The 18,353-nt window shown below is 39.1% G+C and overlaps 1 protein-coding gene and 1 long non-coding RNA gene across 2 annotated transcripts in view; both read left to right on the forward strand.

Moving 5' to 3' along the window:
- LOC127812652 (uncharacterized) overlaps positions 1–18,353 on the forward strand; it is a 36,514-nt gene that overhangs the window by 13,681 nt on the left and 4,480 nt on the right. The window lies entirely within an intron of this gene.
- LOC127812653 (uncharacterized) lies at positions 389–5,581 on the forward strand. Its single transcript, XR_008025974.1, has 2 exons — positions 389–5,299; positions 5,386–5,581. It is a non-coding gene; the product is annotated as an uncharacterized LOC127812653 (long non-coding RNA).

Consider the following 18,353-nt stretch of genomic DNA (forward strand, 5'->3'; position numbering starts at 1 on the left):
TTCGCTTTCTTGTATGTTCTTGTAGAGGTGGAAGAGATGGATCTGTATGTTCAAACGAGGGTTGAATCGGAGCTAAAACGAGGGAGATATGACTGAAAAATCAAGGTTGCAGAACGTGGTCACCAAAGAAGACAGGCACGTGCAATACACGCACCGGCAGGGGCTGCACGTGGGGCCCCTTCTCTCGACACGTGAGGGCGGGTGGATGCCCCAAATGACTTGTAAGTTTTCAGTTTTACCCCTCTTTTAATTTCCTACAACTCCATGTAAAAATATTTAGTGTTTGATTTATCGAAACTCATATTTTCTGCAGAAATTTATACCCGCTTGCTGTGAACAGTAACTTCCAAAGGTAAATCTTCAAGGTGAGTGGTTCCTACATGCTTCATCTTAATCATTCTTGGTTTCAGTTGGTATGTGGCTTGCATAACATGTGTTTCTTTGAAAATTGCATTGTATCACTATTTGTCACGCATCTCGACGTTGGTGGCTAGCTGGTGGGTTGTCATGTGTGAACTATGACGTGGGCCTATGTAAGGGGGCTGATCATGTGGCCTATGTAAGGGGGATACCTCGTGTCTGTGTAGGGGGGCCAGAGGGGTTCGGACATGACAACATCCTGGCATGGTTTCCATAGAAGGGAAGGATTTCATGACATACTTGCATACACACGCATGTATTTTCTTTCTTGAACCATTTCACTTAGATTTCATTATTTAATTTAGATGTTTCATACCTTGGGATATTCAATGTGCCAAGTACCCTGAAGACATGTAAGAGGAAAGGCAAAGCGGTAGTCGAAGTTTAGTTTGATTTTTTGTTGTTCATGTACTATGATCTTGTATAAAGAGAAGATAATGTAACCTTTGGGCTTTTTGTTATTTTCATTAATATTAGACGGATATGGGTCTATCTTTATTGTGTGTCATACAAGTAGTCATTATGTATAAATCCCTAATGATGCGCGACAGATGCTATATAAGGAAGTTGCGATAGTACTAAAAGTTATTTGTTGGATCTTTGGAATTTATGTTTCACAGTTGTATAAATGGAGGTTTATTTGTTAAGGGACGTATGATACTATTGTACTTGTGTTAAAGATTTTATAGCGGAAATCTTTATTATCTAGCTTTAGTTAGCTATCAGGTTCGATCCTTCGCTTCTGTTGGTACGGATTTTCATAACACCCATGTGTGATCTTAACTTGTATTTAACATCATTGTATATTTGAAAAGTGAGGCGTTACAATTGATACCAACTGCAATGCCTTGTATCTTAGATATGCTAAGATACTAAAGTCAAGCTATTTACAACACATGGGCGTTATTGGAAATCCTTCATTAGCAGAAGTAAGGATCGAACTTGAGTAGCTAAACGGTTAGGATTTTCGCTAGTTCAATATAATTCAAACCTGTCATATACCAAAATATCCAAAAACATTCTACAAAACCATAATAGTCTTACAAATACGTGAATTTTAGTGATACAACTGTAAGAACGCACACATACATTGTACATCTTTAAGTATCATAGCCATTATTTGCAATCCAACATTTGAAACACAAGTTTATACAACATTCTTACAAAACTTAAAACTATATTTCTATCACTTCCTTGCCTTTGCTGGACCTTGCACCTAGAGTGCTTGACACGTTTGATATATCTGGGACGTTGAATATCTCAGGAGTATAAAACACCCAAGTTAGATAATTACATCTAAGTGAGATGGTTCAGGAAAGAAATTTTTTATGAATACAAATACAATAAATGCAGGTATGTAATCTCCCCTTTGTGGAAGTCATGTCAGGATGTTGCAATCATCCCCACACACATCATGTCCAACTCCATAACCCCACCGCATCGGGCTTGTGACCCCACAAGATTGCACATGATGACTATCAGCTTGCCACAACTCCATAAGACATGATGCATGGACAAATGGAAACAATATGCTTTGCCAAAGTAATACATGATATGCAAGCACAATCCACGCACAAATGAAATAACATATGATCAAGACGAAGAAAAGTATGGGAGAACCACTCACTCTTTAAGTTTCACTTGACATAGTATTGTTCACGACTCACCGGGACTGATTTTTTGCAAAAACACGAATTTTCATAAATCAAACACTTAATATTTTTTACATAGGGATGTGCTAATTGAAGTAAGGAAGGAAACTGGCCTCACGTGCCGCCGGAAGGGCGACCATGCGCAGCCCCTTGCCGGTGCATGAGGTGCTGTGTCACGCTTAAAACTTCGGGCAACTTTCATTTTTCGGCCTTTTCTCCTCCGTTTTAGATCCGATTCGACTTCTATTTTTTTCTATAGCTCCCTCTCTCTATTCTCTACGAGAATATAAACTTAGATTGAGCTTACCTTGCAGTTTCGGTAGGTTTGGCGCGCTTTTCAATGAAGACCTGAAAATTCTGGCAAAGCGGTTTTCACCTTTGATTTTGGTAGTCTCCTCTTTTTTTTTCCAGAATACTTCTCTCAGAAATTCTCTCTCAAAGTATCCTCGCTTCCCTCATTTTCAAATGCTTTAAAACCTTTCCTCCAAAGCCTTTATTTATATAACTCCCTAGCAAATCATCTTGTGCCATGTGTTGCCTCGAGATTTGAGCCTATCATTGCTTTCGGCACTTGTTAAGCCACTTGGGCCTTTGGGATGCGTGCACAACCAATAGTTTTTTGCCACGTTAGGGGCTATTTATGAGGTTTCATCATGACTTTTTAAATAGCCAATAGTTTTATAACACTTAAGCACCCTTATTATGACTTCACATGTGCAATGAATCAAAAGCTTCCAAATATGCACCCTTATCATGACTTCCCATGTGTAACCAATCAAAAGCTTCCCAATATTATGCCAACTCACGCCTTGGTTTGTGTGCCTAATCATTACCTTTCAAATGGCCAATAGCTTGATGCCAAGTGTCCCACCAATTTGCATGCCAACTTGCACCTTGGATTATGTGACTTATCTTTAACTAACTATTCATTCTTCCAGTTCGTTACTCTATTGGTCTAGTTTTGTGGTTTCAAGAATTACATATTGATCCAAGCTTTTCGGGTAACTACACTTAGACCTCTTGCCACTTGGTCCCTGACAGTGTTATTAAAGGCGCAAGGCGCACTAAGGCGCACAAGGGCCTTGGAGCCTGAGGCGCAAGGCGCAAGGTGAGGCGCGAGCTTGGTGGAACTAGGCGCAAATTAATAAAAAAAAATAAAAAATATATATATGTCCTAGTTAAAGAAAAATGTATAAAATAAGTCTTAACTTCTAATAATATTTTAACAAGCATGTTATAAAAAAAATAAAAAATTCAACATATGCCCCCTAGAGAAAGGATTTATTACGTCAATACCCTAGGATTCTAACCAATTACACTTGTGCCTTGTGTTTTCTTTAAACTGTTCCTCACCTTGATATGACGTGGCCTAGGAAAGTTACCTAGGTTAGCTAAAATTTACTTTTTGAAAAATTGGCATATAATTGATGCTCCCCATTGTATCCCCAAAACAATCCTTAACTATTGCTCATGTTCTTCCTGCCTTTCGAATAAATCATAATAAACACAATCATAAACTAATCCAAGCATAATTTTAACACCTTATTCATCAGATCCATAATGGTCACAGGAGCGTTAGTTAACTCAAATGGCATCAGTAAGTATTCGTAATGTCTATACCAAGATCTAAAACAGTCTTTGCCACATTCTCGTTTTTATTTCTCAATTTATAATATCCTCAATCTCAAATCAATCTTTGAAAATAATTTAGCACCCTACAATTGATCAAATAATTTGCCGATTCTAGGGAGCGGTTATTTATTTTTAATGGTCACCTGATTCATTGGCGGTAGTCTCAAGCTCCCACCCTTTTTTCTTTTCAAATGATGTAATACCCAAGAATTTTATAAATATATGCACTTGAAATTATTTCGAAGGTTGTGAAATACATTGGGGTGGAAGTGCAGTTTTCGAGAAACTTTGGGAGTAAATGCAATTAACTAGAAGTATTGGGGGACGATTTGCAATATATATCTTTCCTAGGGATGTTTGGGAAATTCAAGGATAGTCCAGGGACCTAAATGATATGGATTTTAAATCTCATTCAAATTTAGCTTTGGATTTCAAATGATATCCCAATCTAATTTGAGACAACTGGTGAGTCATGATAAGGGTGCAAATTTGGAAGCTTTTGATTGGTTGCACATGGGAAGTCATGATAAGGGTGCATATTTGGAAGCTTTTGATTCATTGCACATGGAAAGTCATAATGAGGGTGCTTAGGTGTCATAAAACTATTGGCCATTTGAAAAAGTCATGATGAAACCTCATAAATAACCCCCAACGTGGCAAAAAACTATTGGCCGTGCACATATCCCAAAGGCCCAAGTGGCTTAACAGGTGGCGAAAGCAATGTAGGGTTCAAATCTCGAGAGACATGTGGCACAAGATGATTCGCCGGGGAGTTTTATAAATAATGGCTTTGGGGGAAAGGTTTTAAAGCATTCGAAAAGAGGAAGGTGGGGAATTTCTGAGAGAAGTATTCTGGAAAAAAAAAAAGAGGAGACTGCCAAAATTAAAGGTGAAAACCGTTTTGCTGGAATTTTCGGGTCTTCACCTAAAAGCACACCAAACTTGCCAAAACTGCGAGGGAAGCTCAATCTAAGTTTATATTCTCATAGAGAATAGAGATAGAGAGCTATAGGAAAAAATGGAAGTCGAATTAGAGCTAAAATGGAGGAGAAAAGGCCGAAAAATGGAAGCTACCCAAAGTTTAAGGGTGGCACGTGCACCTCACGCATTAGTAAGGGGCTGCGTGTGTGCGTGCGTGAGGCCTTGTTTTTCCCTACAAATTTTTAGTTTTCTTCCTTACTTCAATGAGCACGTCCATATGTAAAAATATTGAGTGTTTGATTTACGAAAATTCGTGTTGTGGCAGAAAATCAGTCCCGGTGAGTCATGAGGATTACTGTGTTAGGTGAAACTTGAATGTGAGTGGTTCTTGCACATTTTTGTTACATCTTGGATGTTCTTGACTTCATTTGTGTGTGGTTTGTGGCTTACATCTCATGTTCCTTTATTCCGAGCATATTCTTTCTATTTTCCATGTATCATAACATTTGTGGTTGTGGCAAGCTTGTGGGCTAATGTGTGTGGTCGGGGACTATGTGGTCGGGCGGTGGGTCGAGGTGTGTGGACATGTTGGCGCGAGGGTGATTGGAACACCCTGGCTAGGGCTTCCACAAAGGAGAAGGATTTCATGACATTTGGCATACTTGCATACACACGTATGCATCATCTTTCTAAACCATCTCACTTAGATGCAATTATCTAATTTGGGTGTTTCATACCTCTAAAATATTCAACATTCTAGGTATATCCGACATGCCAGGTACCCCAAGTTCAAGTTCAAGTTCAAGAAAAGGCAAAGAGGTGGTAGACGTTTAGACTTTATATTTTTCAAAATTGTTGTAAGAGTTGTAATTTAAATATTGTATTGTAAATAGCAGCTAAGTTACCTGAATCAAAGTATGTACAAGGCTTTTATATTATGGTTGTATTGTAAGCTATGTGTGAATGTTGTTCTTAAGGTGCCATAGGAATGTTTGGTAAGTGTTTTGGAGGCATGTCCAGGTATGTGATTTATAATAAACTCATGGAATCCTAAACACTTCAGGTTCGACCCTAGCTTTCGTATCTCAGGATTTCTTTAACACCTCGTATATGTTTTTAGTGCTTTCATGTTTAAGAAAATAGGGGTGTTACAGTTAACTGAAGGATGTATATTGGTTGAGTGTCCCTAACATGGTCTTTCGGTAAAAAAAATTACGAAGCGAGTTCACCTCCTTGACCATGTGTGAGAGAGCAAGTGTAGGCTTGTAAATGGGGTGAATTCAAGTTGGAACTATCAAATCTGGACTTGGTTTTGATTGTCTCAAGGACCTAATATCTAATCCTATTACCTAATGAGTCTCAATATGTAGATCCATCTCTAAATCTATCTAATACTCAAATTGCCATTCATTTACTTAGAATTGATTAGTTGTAATATATATTTCTATTTATGTAATATGTGATACATTATATAAATATATTTCAACTTAGTAAAAAAAAAAATTATATTCCATCAATATATTTATATGATATATATAAATAATATAGAGTTAATTCTAAATGGGCCTGAGCCCTAATATTGTCAAAATTGATAGATCCATATTTGGATCATTTATTATATTTGTAACTGAATTTCGAATCGAGTCTAAATAATCGAATATATGTTTAGTAGCAGATCTAGTTAAATGGATCTTAACTAGACCAAATCTAGGTGTAGACTTGGTTTGTTAGCAAGCATAATCAAGCGTGAGTCAAACTCATGACCTCTTATAAGTGGTGTTCTTTTTACTTGCTCCCATTTCACCATCCTTCCATCCTCAGTGGTGAACACACACATATATATATATATATATATATTTAACTTTCAATATGATTTGCTTTATGTGATGTCGCACATGATATATTTGATGTATTAACCATTTTATATGCCATTTTATTAATGTGGGTATCCATTCGTTGTTGGCCTTGTGGCCCTTGAGGAAGCCCCATGTGACTCACAACATGTAGCATGTAAATCCATTTGGCGCCCATAAATCGTCAAAAACATACTTAGGATGGTATTCATGCCACTACCTCTTGGAGTTGTCAAACCACTTCTATGTTGGTTATATGGAGTCTTTTTTTGCTTTGCCTTTGGGGAGTCTAGCCCTCCTTATGACAAGTTCCATAATATTTACTTCTAGGATGAAGACTCAATTTGGTGAGTTGGCTCACTCAATATGCACCATTGTTGCTTGTGGCATTTCATGGTGCCATCAATGGAACTTTTCAATCATGTGCTCTACTCAGTACTCACAATGTGTTCTTGTCCACCATGTAAATGCAAGCCATGTGCATTTCCTCTACTAATTTGTTGAATTGCCCATCAAAAGCCTATTACGACAACCTAGGTTGAGGCAAGGTGCTACGTGAGATTTTGAAGGATTTGTAGATTAAAAGATACTTGTACAGGTTGGTTTTGCAATATCAACTATGTGATGGAATATGACTGTTAGAACTCAATTTTGACAAAGGAAATTCTTTCGTAATTTAGTGGGAATTGAGGGCTCGAATGAGAGAATGGAAGAATGGAGGGAGAGAATTAAGAGAGAGAGAGAGAGAAGTTTGGAGGGAAAACAGAATCAATGTTTTTCCATTCATACCTCATTTTGGTTGCGGGACTTGGTTTATATACCAAGCCTTGGTGCCACATTTGAATTGCAATCACCATTTGAATTATTCTCTAACTACCTTTTGATCTTATTACAATAATACCATTCTCTAACTACCTCCTGATTTAATTACAAGAATACCTTCCTCTACTCCCACCTTAATGTTCCTAACTACGGAACCATGACAATTGCCCTCTTGCTTGAATTGCTACTTGTCCTCAAGTAGGTCAAAGTAGCCCGATTACCTGGGGAAACTACTATAGGAAATCCGACAAGTACTCCCATGTATTGTTCTCTGGATGGAGGTTGGATCAGCGCACAAACACTTGTGTGATTGGTGCCTTTTGTTTGTAGATAACTCTTCTCCCAACAATAACGGTAGGTTCTGCCACCTGTTGACTATATTGGGCTATTGGAGGTAGGGTGGGACTCACCAGATTGGTGCTAGGAGAGGGTTTAAGGAGGGACACATGGAATACAGGATGAATGGAGGACCCCTTTGGAAGCTGTAACCTGTAGGCAGCCTTTCCCACCTGTTCAATCACTTCATAGGGACCATAGAACTTTGGACTGAGCTTGTTTACCTTGTGGGGCGATATGGTTTTTAGTTTTGCTTGCCTCAATTTCAAGTACACCTTGTCCCCAACAGAGAAAATCCTCTCACTCCTATTCTTATCAGCGAACTGTTTCATCTGGTTCTATGCACTGGCTAACTCATTCTTTAGAGTTTGCATTATCTATAGCCGTTGGACCAAGTAGTCATCCACTGTGGCTACTAGGTTATGGCCACTTTCTAGTGGTAAAATAGGTGGTTGGTTCCGAAAGAGTGCTTTGAATGGTGTCATTTTCAGGGATGAATGATAACTGGTGTTGTACCACTATTGTGCTAGAGGAAGCCATTTATGCCACCCGGTCGGGTACATTAAGCACACACACCTGAGATAGGTTTCTAAGCATTGGTTTACTCACTCTGTTTTCCTGTCGGTCTCCGGGTGATAGGAGGAAGGCATATGTAGATGGGTTCCTAGGGACTTCATGAGCTCCTTCCACAACAAGCTTGTGAATATCTTATCTCGGTCTGAGACAATCACCTAAGGCAGCCCATGTAGCTTACCCACCTAGTCTAGAAACACCCTAGCCACTTCTTGTGAAGTAAATGGGTGAGTTAGGCTCAAGATATGAGCGTACTTCGTGAATCTGTCAACCATAACCAACACACAATCCTTACCCTTTGACTTTGGCAGCCCTTCCACAAAGTCCATGCTGTGTTAGTCCATGCTTGATCTAGTATAGGTAGGGGTTGTAGCAATCCGGGAGGGTGAATGTTTTCATGTTTGCATTTATTGCAAATATCACATGCCTTCACATAATCTTTCACTTTCTTCTTCAGCCTTGGCCAATAGAACAATTGTTAACCCTCTTATAGGTATTTAGCCCCCTCAAATGCCCACCCACGGGAGAGTCATGTAGAGTCTTCAACACTCTTCTCTTGAGGGTTTCTTCCTCCCCAATCACCAATCTTTCTTTGTATCTTAGCAACCCATTTTTGAGAGTGAAGCCTGGTTTGCTATCAGGGTCAATAGTGAGCTACTCCATCAGCGTTTTAGTCCACTCCCCTTGATTGTAACTGGAAGTTACTTTCGAAAACCAATCAGGTGTTAAAGTAGTGATAGCAACTATTCCCCCATCCTCCAAGCACCGAGAGAGAGCATCTGTAGTCTTATTCTCATAGCCTTTTCGGTATTAAATGACATAATCCAGCCCCATTAATTTTGACATACCCTTTCTTTGGAGGTGGGTATGGAGTTTTTGTTGCAACAAAAATTTGAGGCTCTCATGATCTGTCCTTATGGTGAATCGGCCCCCTTCTAGATAATGTCTCAACTTCTCTATTGCTATTAGGACAACCAGGAGCTCCTTGTCATATGTACTTAGACCCAAATGTTTAGGGGCTAAGGCCTGGCTGATGAAAGCTAGGGGTCTGTCCCCTTGCATCAACACTACTCCCACTCTAAAATCACTTGCATCTGTCTCCAATACAAATGGCTGACTGAAGTTAAGGAGACCTAGCGTGGGTACCTCACTCCTGGCTGTTTTCAACTTCCCAAAGGTTTCTTCAGCTTTACCATTCCAATGAAATCCATCTTTCTTTAGCAAATCTATCAATGGCTTGCTAATGAGGCCATAGTCCTTCACAAATCGCCTATAGTACCCAGTAAGGCCCAATAATCCCCTTGGGGCTTTCACATTGACAGGTCTTGGCCAAGCAGTCATGGTTGCTACTTTTTGGGGGTTTGTACTCATACCTGCACCAGAAATAATGTGGCCAAGATACTCTACTTCGAGTTGTGCAAATGCACATTTAGACTTCTTAATGTACAACTTATTGAGCTTGAGGACTTGTAGAATGGTCCTTAAGTGCTCTCTGAGTTGGGACAAGATAGGGTTGTACACAAAAATGTTATCAAAGAATACCAAAATGAATTGACAGAGGTAAGGCTCAAATATTTGGTTCATAAGGGCTTGAAAGGTTGTGGGTGCATTGGTTAATCCAAAAGGCATTACCAAAAATTTGTAATGCCCTTGGTGGGTTCTAAATGCAGTTTTGTGGATGTCATTAGGGTGCATACGAATCTAGTGATATCTAGATTTGAGGTCAAGCTTAGAAAAACCTTGGCTCCATGTAATTCATCCAACAAATCTTCAATAATTGGTATACATAATTTGTTCTTGATGGTAAGGGAGTTGAGTTGGTAGTAATCAATGCAAAATTGCCAATTGCCATTTTTCTTTTTTACTAGGAGCAAGGGTGAGGCATAGGGGCTGGTGCTTGGCCGAATGGTAGAGGAGTGTAACATTTCTTTAACCATTTGTTCAATTTCCGCCTTTTGTTTTAGGGGGTATCTATAAGAGCGGAGGTTGACTGGCTCAACATTGGGTTTCAAATTGATGGCGTGGTCTATAAGTCTCAGGGGTGGTAGAGCCTTAGGTTCCTCAAACAAATCCCCAAACTCATCTAAGAGTAAATTAAGAGAGTCTATTTGAGTTACCTCCTGAGGAATATGCGCTGCATCCATGGAATTAAGTAAGAATGGTTCCCCTTTTTTTTTGTCTCCTTCCAATTCCCAAGCATGTATGGAGAAAAGTTGTGCCACTTGTGTCCATTTGTTCTTAAGCAGCTTATGCAACCTCTTGTCTGTAATCATCTTACAGGTCCTTGTCTTCATTTTTCCTGTAAGAGTCATTTTCCTTCCCCCTTTATCGAATGTAACTTCCATCTTATTAAAATCAAAATAGGTGGGACTGACTTCCCTTATCCAATTAACGCCTAAGACCATGTCACATCCTCCCAATTTAAGACGGCGTAAGTCAGCCTCAAATTCTTCCTCTTGCATCTGCCAACAAAAACCCACACACGCTGATTTGCACAACACCTTCTGCCCATTAACCATGATGACTGATAAGGGATGGGTCCTTGTGAGGCTGCACTTTAGCTTTTTGGTTGTTCCCTCATCCAGGAAGCTATGGGTGCTTCCGCTGTCAATGAGGATTATCAAACTATTTCCCCTTGTTTTGCCTTCCACCTTGACGATCTTATTGGTGGTCACTCCCCTTAGAGCATACAGGGAGATCTGCTCCTTCTCCTCCCCTTAACTGCCTTCCTCCTCTTCCTCCTCAACATCTTCTTCAGTGCCATCCAATAGTAGTAGCTATCGTTTACATTGATGGCTAGGTGTATACTTATGTTTGCTTCTGAAGCAAAGTCCGACCAACCTCCTCTGTTCTCTCAAATTTCTCGCAAATGATTGGGAGGGGTTAGAAGAGCCAACCCCTTATTGCTCTGTCCCCATGTGCCTCCCTCCTTAGTCCATCCATGGTTGCTTTGTTGTTGGGACACATCCTGCCACCCTTTGTTCATCCCCTTTTGCTTCTTAGCCAATGCTTCCACTATCATCTCCTACAACCTAGCACACTTAGTGGCTTGTTGGACTGTCATTGGCCGGAACATCTTAATGGTGGGACGGATTTCTTCGTTCAAGCCATTGATGAAGCTTGACACGAAGTACCCCTCGGTGAGAGTGGGGTTTGAGATCAACATGAGGGCCTTCAACTCCTCGAACCTGTACTGATAAGCTTGCACGGTTCCCCTTTACCGAAGCTTATTGAATTCCTCCATGACGTCCAACGTCCCTTTCTCCTCGAATCTTCCACACAAACCTTCCATGAATTCCTCCCACATGCACTCCTCGCTAACACCCCTCCAACTCTAGTACCATGCATCGTCCACGTCGTTCATGTAGGCGGTTGCCAATGACATTTTTTGTTGTTCAACCACATTGTAAAGGCTGAACACCCTCTTGCAATGCCTCACCCACCACCTGGGATTATGACCCTTGAATAGAGGGATCTCCATCTTAGGCATCAGCGAACCGATCGGATTTGATCGGTTGCGATGCCTTGCCTCCTTACCCCCACATTCTCCTCCATCACTGGCTGCTCCGTCTCCAAATCCATCGATCCCTCTGATCTAAGATTTCCTCCCTAGCCATTGAGAATTGGCTTAGATCGTTCCCGAGGAGGAAACTCAAGTGAGATTCTTACTTGAGTTTGGTGCAAAAGCATCAGCATGAACTGATGCATTTGATCCCTGAGAGTCTGACTTTGCTCTCTCATTTGGTCCTCCAATTGAGTGGCCTATGCTCTACTCTCCTCGCGCCACACACTCACCGCCCCGTTGATCCTCCTTTCCACCAAATTCTCAAACATCTCCATACGATTCTGCATCTCGGACGCCATGGACGTAACTTGCTGGAGCTATGCCTCCATCTGCTTTATCCTCATTCCGTTAGCCATGGCCCAATTCAATTGCTCAAAAACTGCTCTGATACCAAATTGTCAAAACACAATTCTAACAAAGGAAATTCTCTCGCAATTCAGTGGGAATTGCGCGGGAATTGAGGGCTTGAATGAGAGAATGGAAGAATGGAGGGAGAGAATTAAGAGAGAGAGAGAGAGAGAGAGAGAGAGATTGAGAGAAGTTTGGAGGGAAAACATAATCAATGTTTTTCCATTCATACCTCATTTTGGTTGTGGGAGTTGGTTTATATACCAAGCCTTGGCGCCACATTTGAATTATTCTCTAACTACTTTTTGATCTTATTACAATAATACCATTCTTTAACTACCTCTTGATTTTATTACAAGAATACCCTCCTCTACTCCCACCTTAATGTTCCTAACTACGGAACCATGACAATGAATTTCACTACCATCTCATGGAACTTTGTTAGGACCCTGGTCCTAACTTCTTATTTTCTTTATAATAGAATTGAAAGGGTAGGAGAATTAGATAGAAAGTAAAGAGAAACATAGAGAAAGCAAGAGAGAAATGCAAAGAGGTGTATAGCTTTATATATAAGCTATCCGTAGTTTCTACAGAGCAGTTACCACTCCTCCACTATAAGTAATTGCTCCTAAATTACTCCATAATCGATAATAATTTGAAAATAAAGGCAATAACTAACTCTTCTGTAAAATAATACAATCTGCAAAAAATAAAAATAACTAGCTCAGTCATGACACTCCCCCCCCCCCCCAAAAAAAAAAGATTCCTTGTCCTCAAGAAATCTCAGCATCTCACTTCTTCATCTGATCCTTTCAGCATCTTTCCCTTCTTCTCCTATCCTTTCATCCAATTCTTCCATATACAGTAATTGTCTTGTGCACTAGTGGCCTGGACTAAATTTTTCCCCACACCTGTAGCACAAGTTGTCACCTCAGATCCATAGAAAGGGATTTGATTGAGGTATTAGCCCTAGTATTCAATCCTGATGTTGCAGTCCCCGAATTTCGTTCCGACTGCTGGCTTGTTGAAGGTTGAATTTCCGCTAGGATCTGGTGTCTTTTGGGAAGTGCTTCCAAAGCCATTTCTTGTAATCTTGCCTTCTCAACAGCCTGCTTGACAGTTGCAGGCTGCATCATCTTAACAATTGGCCTTAATTCATCATTTAATCCGTGATAAAGCTAGAAACAAAATAATATAACCAACCCCTCCTGCTTCAATTCTTCAAAACGGAATTGGTATTCTATAACCAACCCCTCCTGCTTCAACTTATTAAACTCCTCAATTATATGTCATAACGGAATTGGTATTCTATAACCAACCCTTCTTGCTTCAACTTATTAAACTCCTCAATTATATCTGTCATAGATTTCTCGCCAAACCTAACACAAAAGTCTTCCACAAATTCTGTCCAATTGGTCTCAACCCTCGCTTTATCCCAACCTTGAAACCATGCATCAGCCATGTCATGGAAGTAGGCTGTGGCAAGGTTTATTTTCTGATTTTCAGCCACATTGTAGTATTAGAAAAATCTTTCATACCTCCTAACCCACCACCTTGGTTTAACACCTTCAAACATAGGGATTTCCAGCCTAGGCATAGGCGTGTCTTGGTGATTTTGATAAAATCCCCTTACTTGGACTGCTTGATCTAGTTTAGGTCTTTCCTCAACTTCTTGTGACATAGAAGCATGAGGAGGGATGCTTGCTCTTGTCAAGATCGGCTCTGAAGTGCCTACTCTCGTCCAGATCGACTTTGAAGTGGTTCTTGGAGGAAAGTCCTCCTGTATGTTGGCCTGAGGCATCGTAGAAAACATCTTCAGAAGTCCATCCAACCTTTGGCTAAGTCCATCCATCCTCTGGCTGACATTAGCAACCTCTTTTTACAATGATTGCACAGCATCTTTGGTGGCAGTATTCTCTTCCAGGCAACAACTCATATCCTCTTGTGTCTGCCGCAAACCCAACTCCATGGCATCCAACCTAGCCTCCATCTGCTTCATGCGGGTCCCTTTTTGCCATTTCCTCAATCAAATTCTTCTAACTTCACTTAAAAAAGCGACTGTAATTGTTTTCAATAACTGATAACTGCTTCTAGAAACCGCCTTGTTATTCTCATTTTCAAATCTGATCGGAATTGCCTAGATCACAGCCACGAACCGGTGGCTCTAATATCAATTTGTCAAGACCTTGGTCAAAACTTCTAATTTTCTTGAGAATAGAATTGAAAGAGTAGGAAAATTAGACAGAAAATAGGGAGAAACAGAGAGAATTCAAGAGAAAGTAAGGGAGAATTGTAGAGAAAAGGAATATCTTCTAATTCACAACATCAATAACCTCGACATAGAGGTGTATAACTTTATATATAAGCTATCCATAGTTTTTACAGAACAGTTACCACTCCTTCGATAGAGGTAATTGCTCCTAAATTACTCCATAACCGACAATAATCTGAAAATAAAGGCAATAACTAACTCTTTTACAAAATAATACAAACTACAAAAAATAAAAATAACTAGTTAAGTTGTGACATTTTTTCATATGAAGATGGTATTGGAGCTTTTATCTCATTGTTCCCTCTCTAGAGGTTGTGTCAAGAAGGGCATCTGACATAAAATTTTGCCACATTGGTCTTTCACACGGATTTGTATTTTTGATGTGACTTTTAGAAGTCTATTGACATTATTAATATTGTGTCACCAACCCAAATTTGTTAGGATAAGGTGCAATAATGTTGATGATGATGTGGATTAAAAGCTAGAGTTATGGATGCCTTGTCCATCACAACAAATAGGCCAAGTAGAATTTGTTGTTTGGCTCCTAGAAAGCAAGGATGCTTCACCTTGAGTTTTGTACCATAGCCTAACATGTATGGAGCATATATATTACCTGACATATCAAGATACATGTCAAACATGCCCCTCATTTTTTATTGGTGTTTTCAATTTTGGACACATCTAGAAAACGTGGACATGTGTCAATTGTCAAAAACACTCATCCGTGGGGATACAATGGACTTTTGAACAACGCTTATATTACCATTAATATGGATTAAATGATAGATTATGTTGTCTTGGAGTTATTTTTTTTACCACTTTTCTAAATATTATTATTTTTATACACTGAATGATATCTTTCTATTGGGTCAGTGGTATCTGTTCAACTTATTCATTGTTTTTGGATATTAGGTTCATAGACATCTATTAAAAAATCTGAAAGACTTTTTATCTTTTATTTTTTCACATGCTTATGTATCCAAATACTTCTAAAAAAAAATCCCGTTTCCCTTGTTTATTTTAATATCCTTATCCAAATTAGTGCTTCTTAGTAGCAACATTCCTATATTCGGAGATGATGGTGTCACTAAGGAGTGCTAGGCCATAATGAATTGTCCATGCCCTTTGGGCATTAATTGTCGTTGGAGGGCACATCAAAAAACAATCACTCTCTTCTATCTTCTTGTAAATTTAGAAGCTCTCTCTTTCTTTCTCTTGACTACTCAGCTCTTTCCTTTCTTATCTTTGGTGGTTCCCTTATGTGATGCCTATTGTAGTTACCAGCATATGTTATTTGCTAGCTTGTATCCATGTCAACCTCATTTGGAGGCATCGTTTCCCCATAATGTGTTCTTGATAAACAACATGATAAAACCTCTTTGCCCTGGCACTCAACCTTGTTTTTGCTATCAAACATAGACAAGGCCTCCCTACTATTCTGCTAAAGTATGCCAATATCACGGGGTCATCACTTCCAAGGTAACCCTTCATTTTTGTGGACCTGACTGCTGATGCAGCACAAATTCCATGGTAACCTTTGGTTTTGAGGTAGAATCCAGAAGAGTCACTCTTTACTTGTGGCACAGTGCAGTATGGCCCTTGTCTTTATGTTATTTCAATTATGAGAGGGAGGATACCTCTCTTGCTCGTGGGTGTCCTTCTAGCAGAGCCCAAGCAAAACAACATTAGCCAGCTGTTACTTCAAACACATGCCCTTCACTACTAGACAAGTGGAGGAATGTGCATGTGGCCTACTATTCCCTTATAAATACTGGACATTTGGACTAATAATGAGGCATGTGAGATCCCTTCTTGAGTCAAAATTTTACGTAAATTTCCTCTATTCTACCTCACACTTCTGTAGCTCCTTCAATTTGGTTCCAATCATTATCCCTGGTCCCAGACCCTCGACGAGTGTTCAATTCATCCATGTTGGATTCTCTGGTAAACAGCTGGTACAACTGTGTGTAGGTGGCTATTATAGAAAGGTTGACTTGGTGGTGCAAGGCTGTAAATGGAAGATCTTATGGCATAAATCAGGGAAGACGAAAAGGAAGATAGCAAGCAATCTAAATGGCAATTATTGTATATAAGCTGTGATTAGGAGAATGTTTTTATGTGTATTCTTTCCTTTTCTAGATTTCTAAACTGTAAATTATAGAGTTACAGATAAAGGGAAAGCTGAAGAGGTAGGTGTCTTTGTCTACCCTTTCAAAAGCCTAATTGCCTACTGATTTTTACAATCCATTATGAATAATTGACATTTGGATGTCACTGCTGATGCATCCAATTGTAGATATCATTTTTGTGTTTTTCCTTTCCATTAACAATGCATCATGCATTATGTGCCCCATTATTTGAAACTTGTTTTTATAATATTTTCTGGGTCTATATATATTGTCCAGTCCTTAGTTACAAAAAAATGCTGAAAACATACTGAACTGCAAATTGGTATACATGTTCTAAGATATGGTATATTTTCATTTGGAAACAAGTGAATTTAGCAAGATCCCGGTGATCGCAAATTTCTTTCTTTGGTGTTTATTTTCTTTAATGTTTTGTTCAACTAGGAAAATATTGGTTTTGATAAAAAAAAGGTAAATATATTAGAGCTTTGGGAGGACAAAGTAAATTTAAATTTGTTTTCTTATTCCTAGAAATGTGCTTTTATATAATTGATCAGAAGAAATAATGTGTCATGGTTCGGGTCTTATTACAACAATTTTTGTTTTTCTTAGTGGCTGTAACTCCTTTTATATTCCCTTTGTATTTACTTTACTATTTGTACTTTCTGTAATTCCTTTTCTTTTACTGCTGTAATTGGGGAATATTTCTGTTAGAGAGATAGAAGAGAGAGAGACCACATGCTTGGGTTAGAATAGGACAAAGAAGACGGTTACAACCGTTTTGGGGAGTGATCTGCTGTGGCACCATCATCCTAAGGTCCTGTAAATACTCCCCAAGGCCCTCGGGGAAGGATTATTGAAAATCAAGAAAGATATCATACTTCTCTCTCAATTTCTCTCTTCTCTCTTCCCTCTGTTCAACTCCTTTCTCCCAATTCTTCTTCCTATTTTCCTACTGTGGACTACTGATTCACACCAAACCGGGAAGTCCGCCATTGTCTCTGCTTGGCAGTGACATAATGTACTAGATTTTATTATTCAAGAGTATATCCAATAAGTAGAAAGAAAGTAGTTTCAAAAGTATGTGGGATTCTAAGAATGATATGAACTAGTATAGAGTATCACATTATAGAAGCATGTGCCATATACCATGTTTCCATTTCCATTCCATGTGGCAGAACAATCCTCATTTTAGATAAAAATACCTCAGGCTTGCCATGTAAGTATTTTTTATTGGTTTAACCATCTTATTGTTGTCTAATCTTCATGACTTCACAAGTTGTTTATTATCCTGTTTATGCAGTTCAGACATGATTTACGCCTTTATATAGGTAGTTGATTGTTTCTTATCGTACTGGTTTCACCCCCTTTGGGGTAGTTCTCTTTGGCATAATTTATTTATTTTATCGGAAAAAAGAGGTTGTTTATATCTGTCATTAATGTAATGTGACAGTGAATCTTTTCCCATGTTAATTTCCCCCTTGAGAAAGAGAAGTTAGGAGATCCATGTGTGTTTTCTCCTCAACTTGGAATTCTTCTTCATTAGGTTCTTCAAATTTTAGTTCAGCTGGCTAAATTGATTTTGTTGCAAGCAATGCTTACTCTAGATCTTGTACATCCAAAATTAAGATTTTTATGCTTTGCTTGTGCTCTGGCTTTTATACTGCTTGTTGAGATTGCATTTTACGGAAGTGCTGTATGGTTGAAGGGTTGAATCTCTATCAACAGACATGGATAAGGTTACACAGGTTCGCGACATTGCCTTTTATAGTCACCAATCTCTCTTTTTTTTACTAGAAAAAGTTAGAATTAACTTTAGGTATGTTCTTTTGG

This window comes from Diospyros lotus, chromosome 11 (assembly GCF_014633365.1).
Source record: "Diospyros lotus cultivar Yz01 chromosome 11, ASM1463336v1, whole genome shotgun sequence".
Taxonomy (NCBI): Eukaryota; Viridiplantae; Streptophyta; class Magnoliopsida; order Ericales; family Ebenaceae; genus Diospyros; species Diospyros lotus.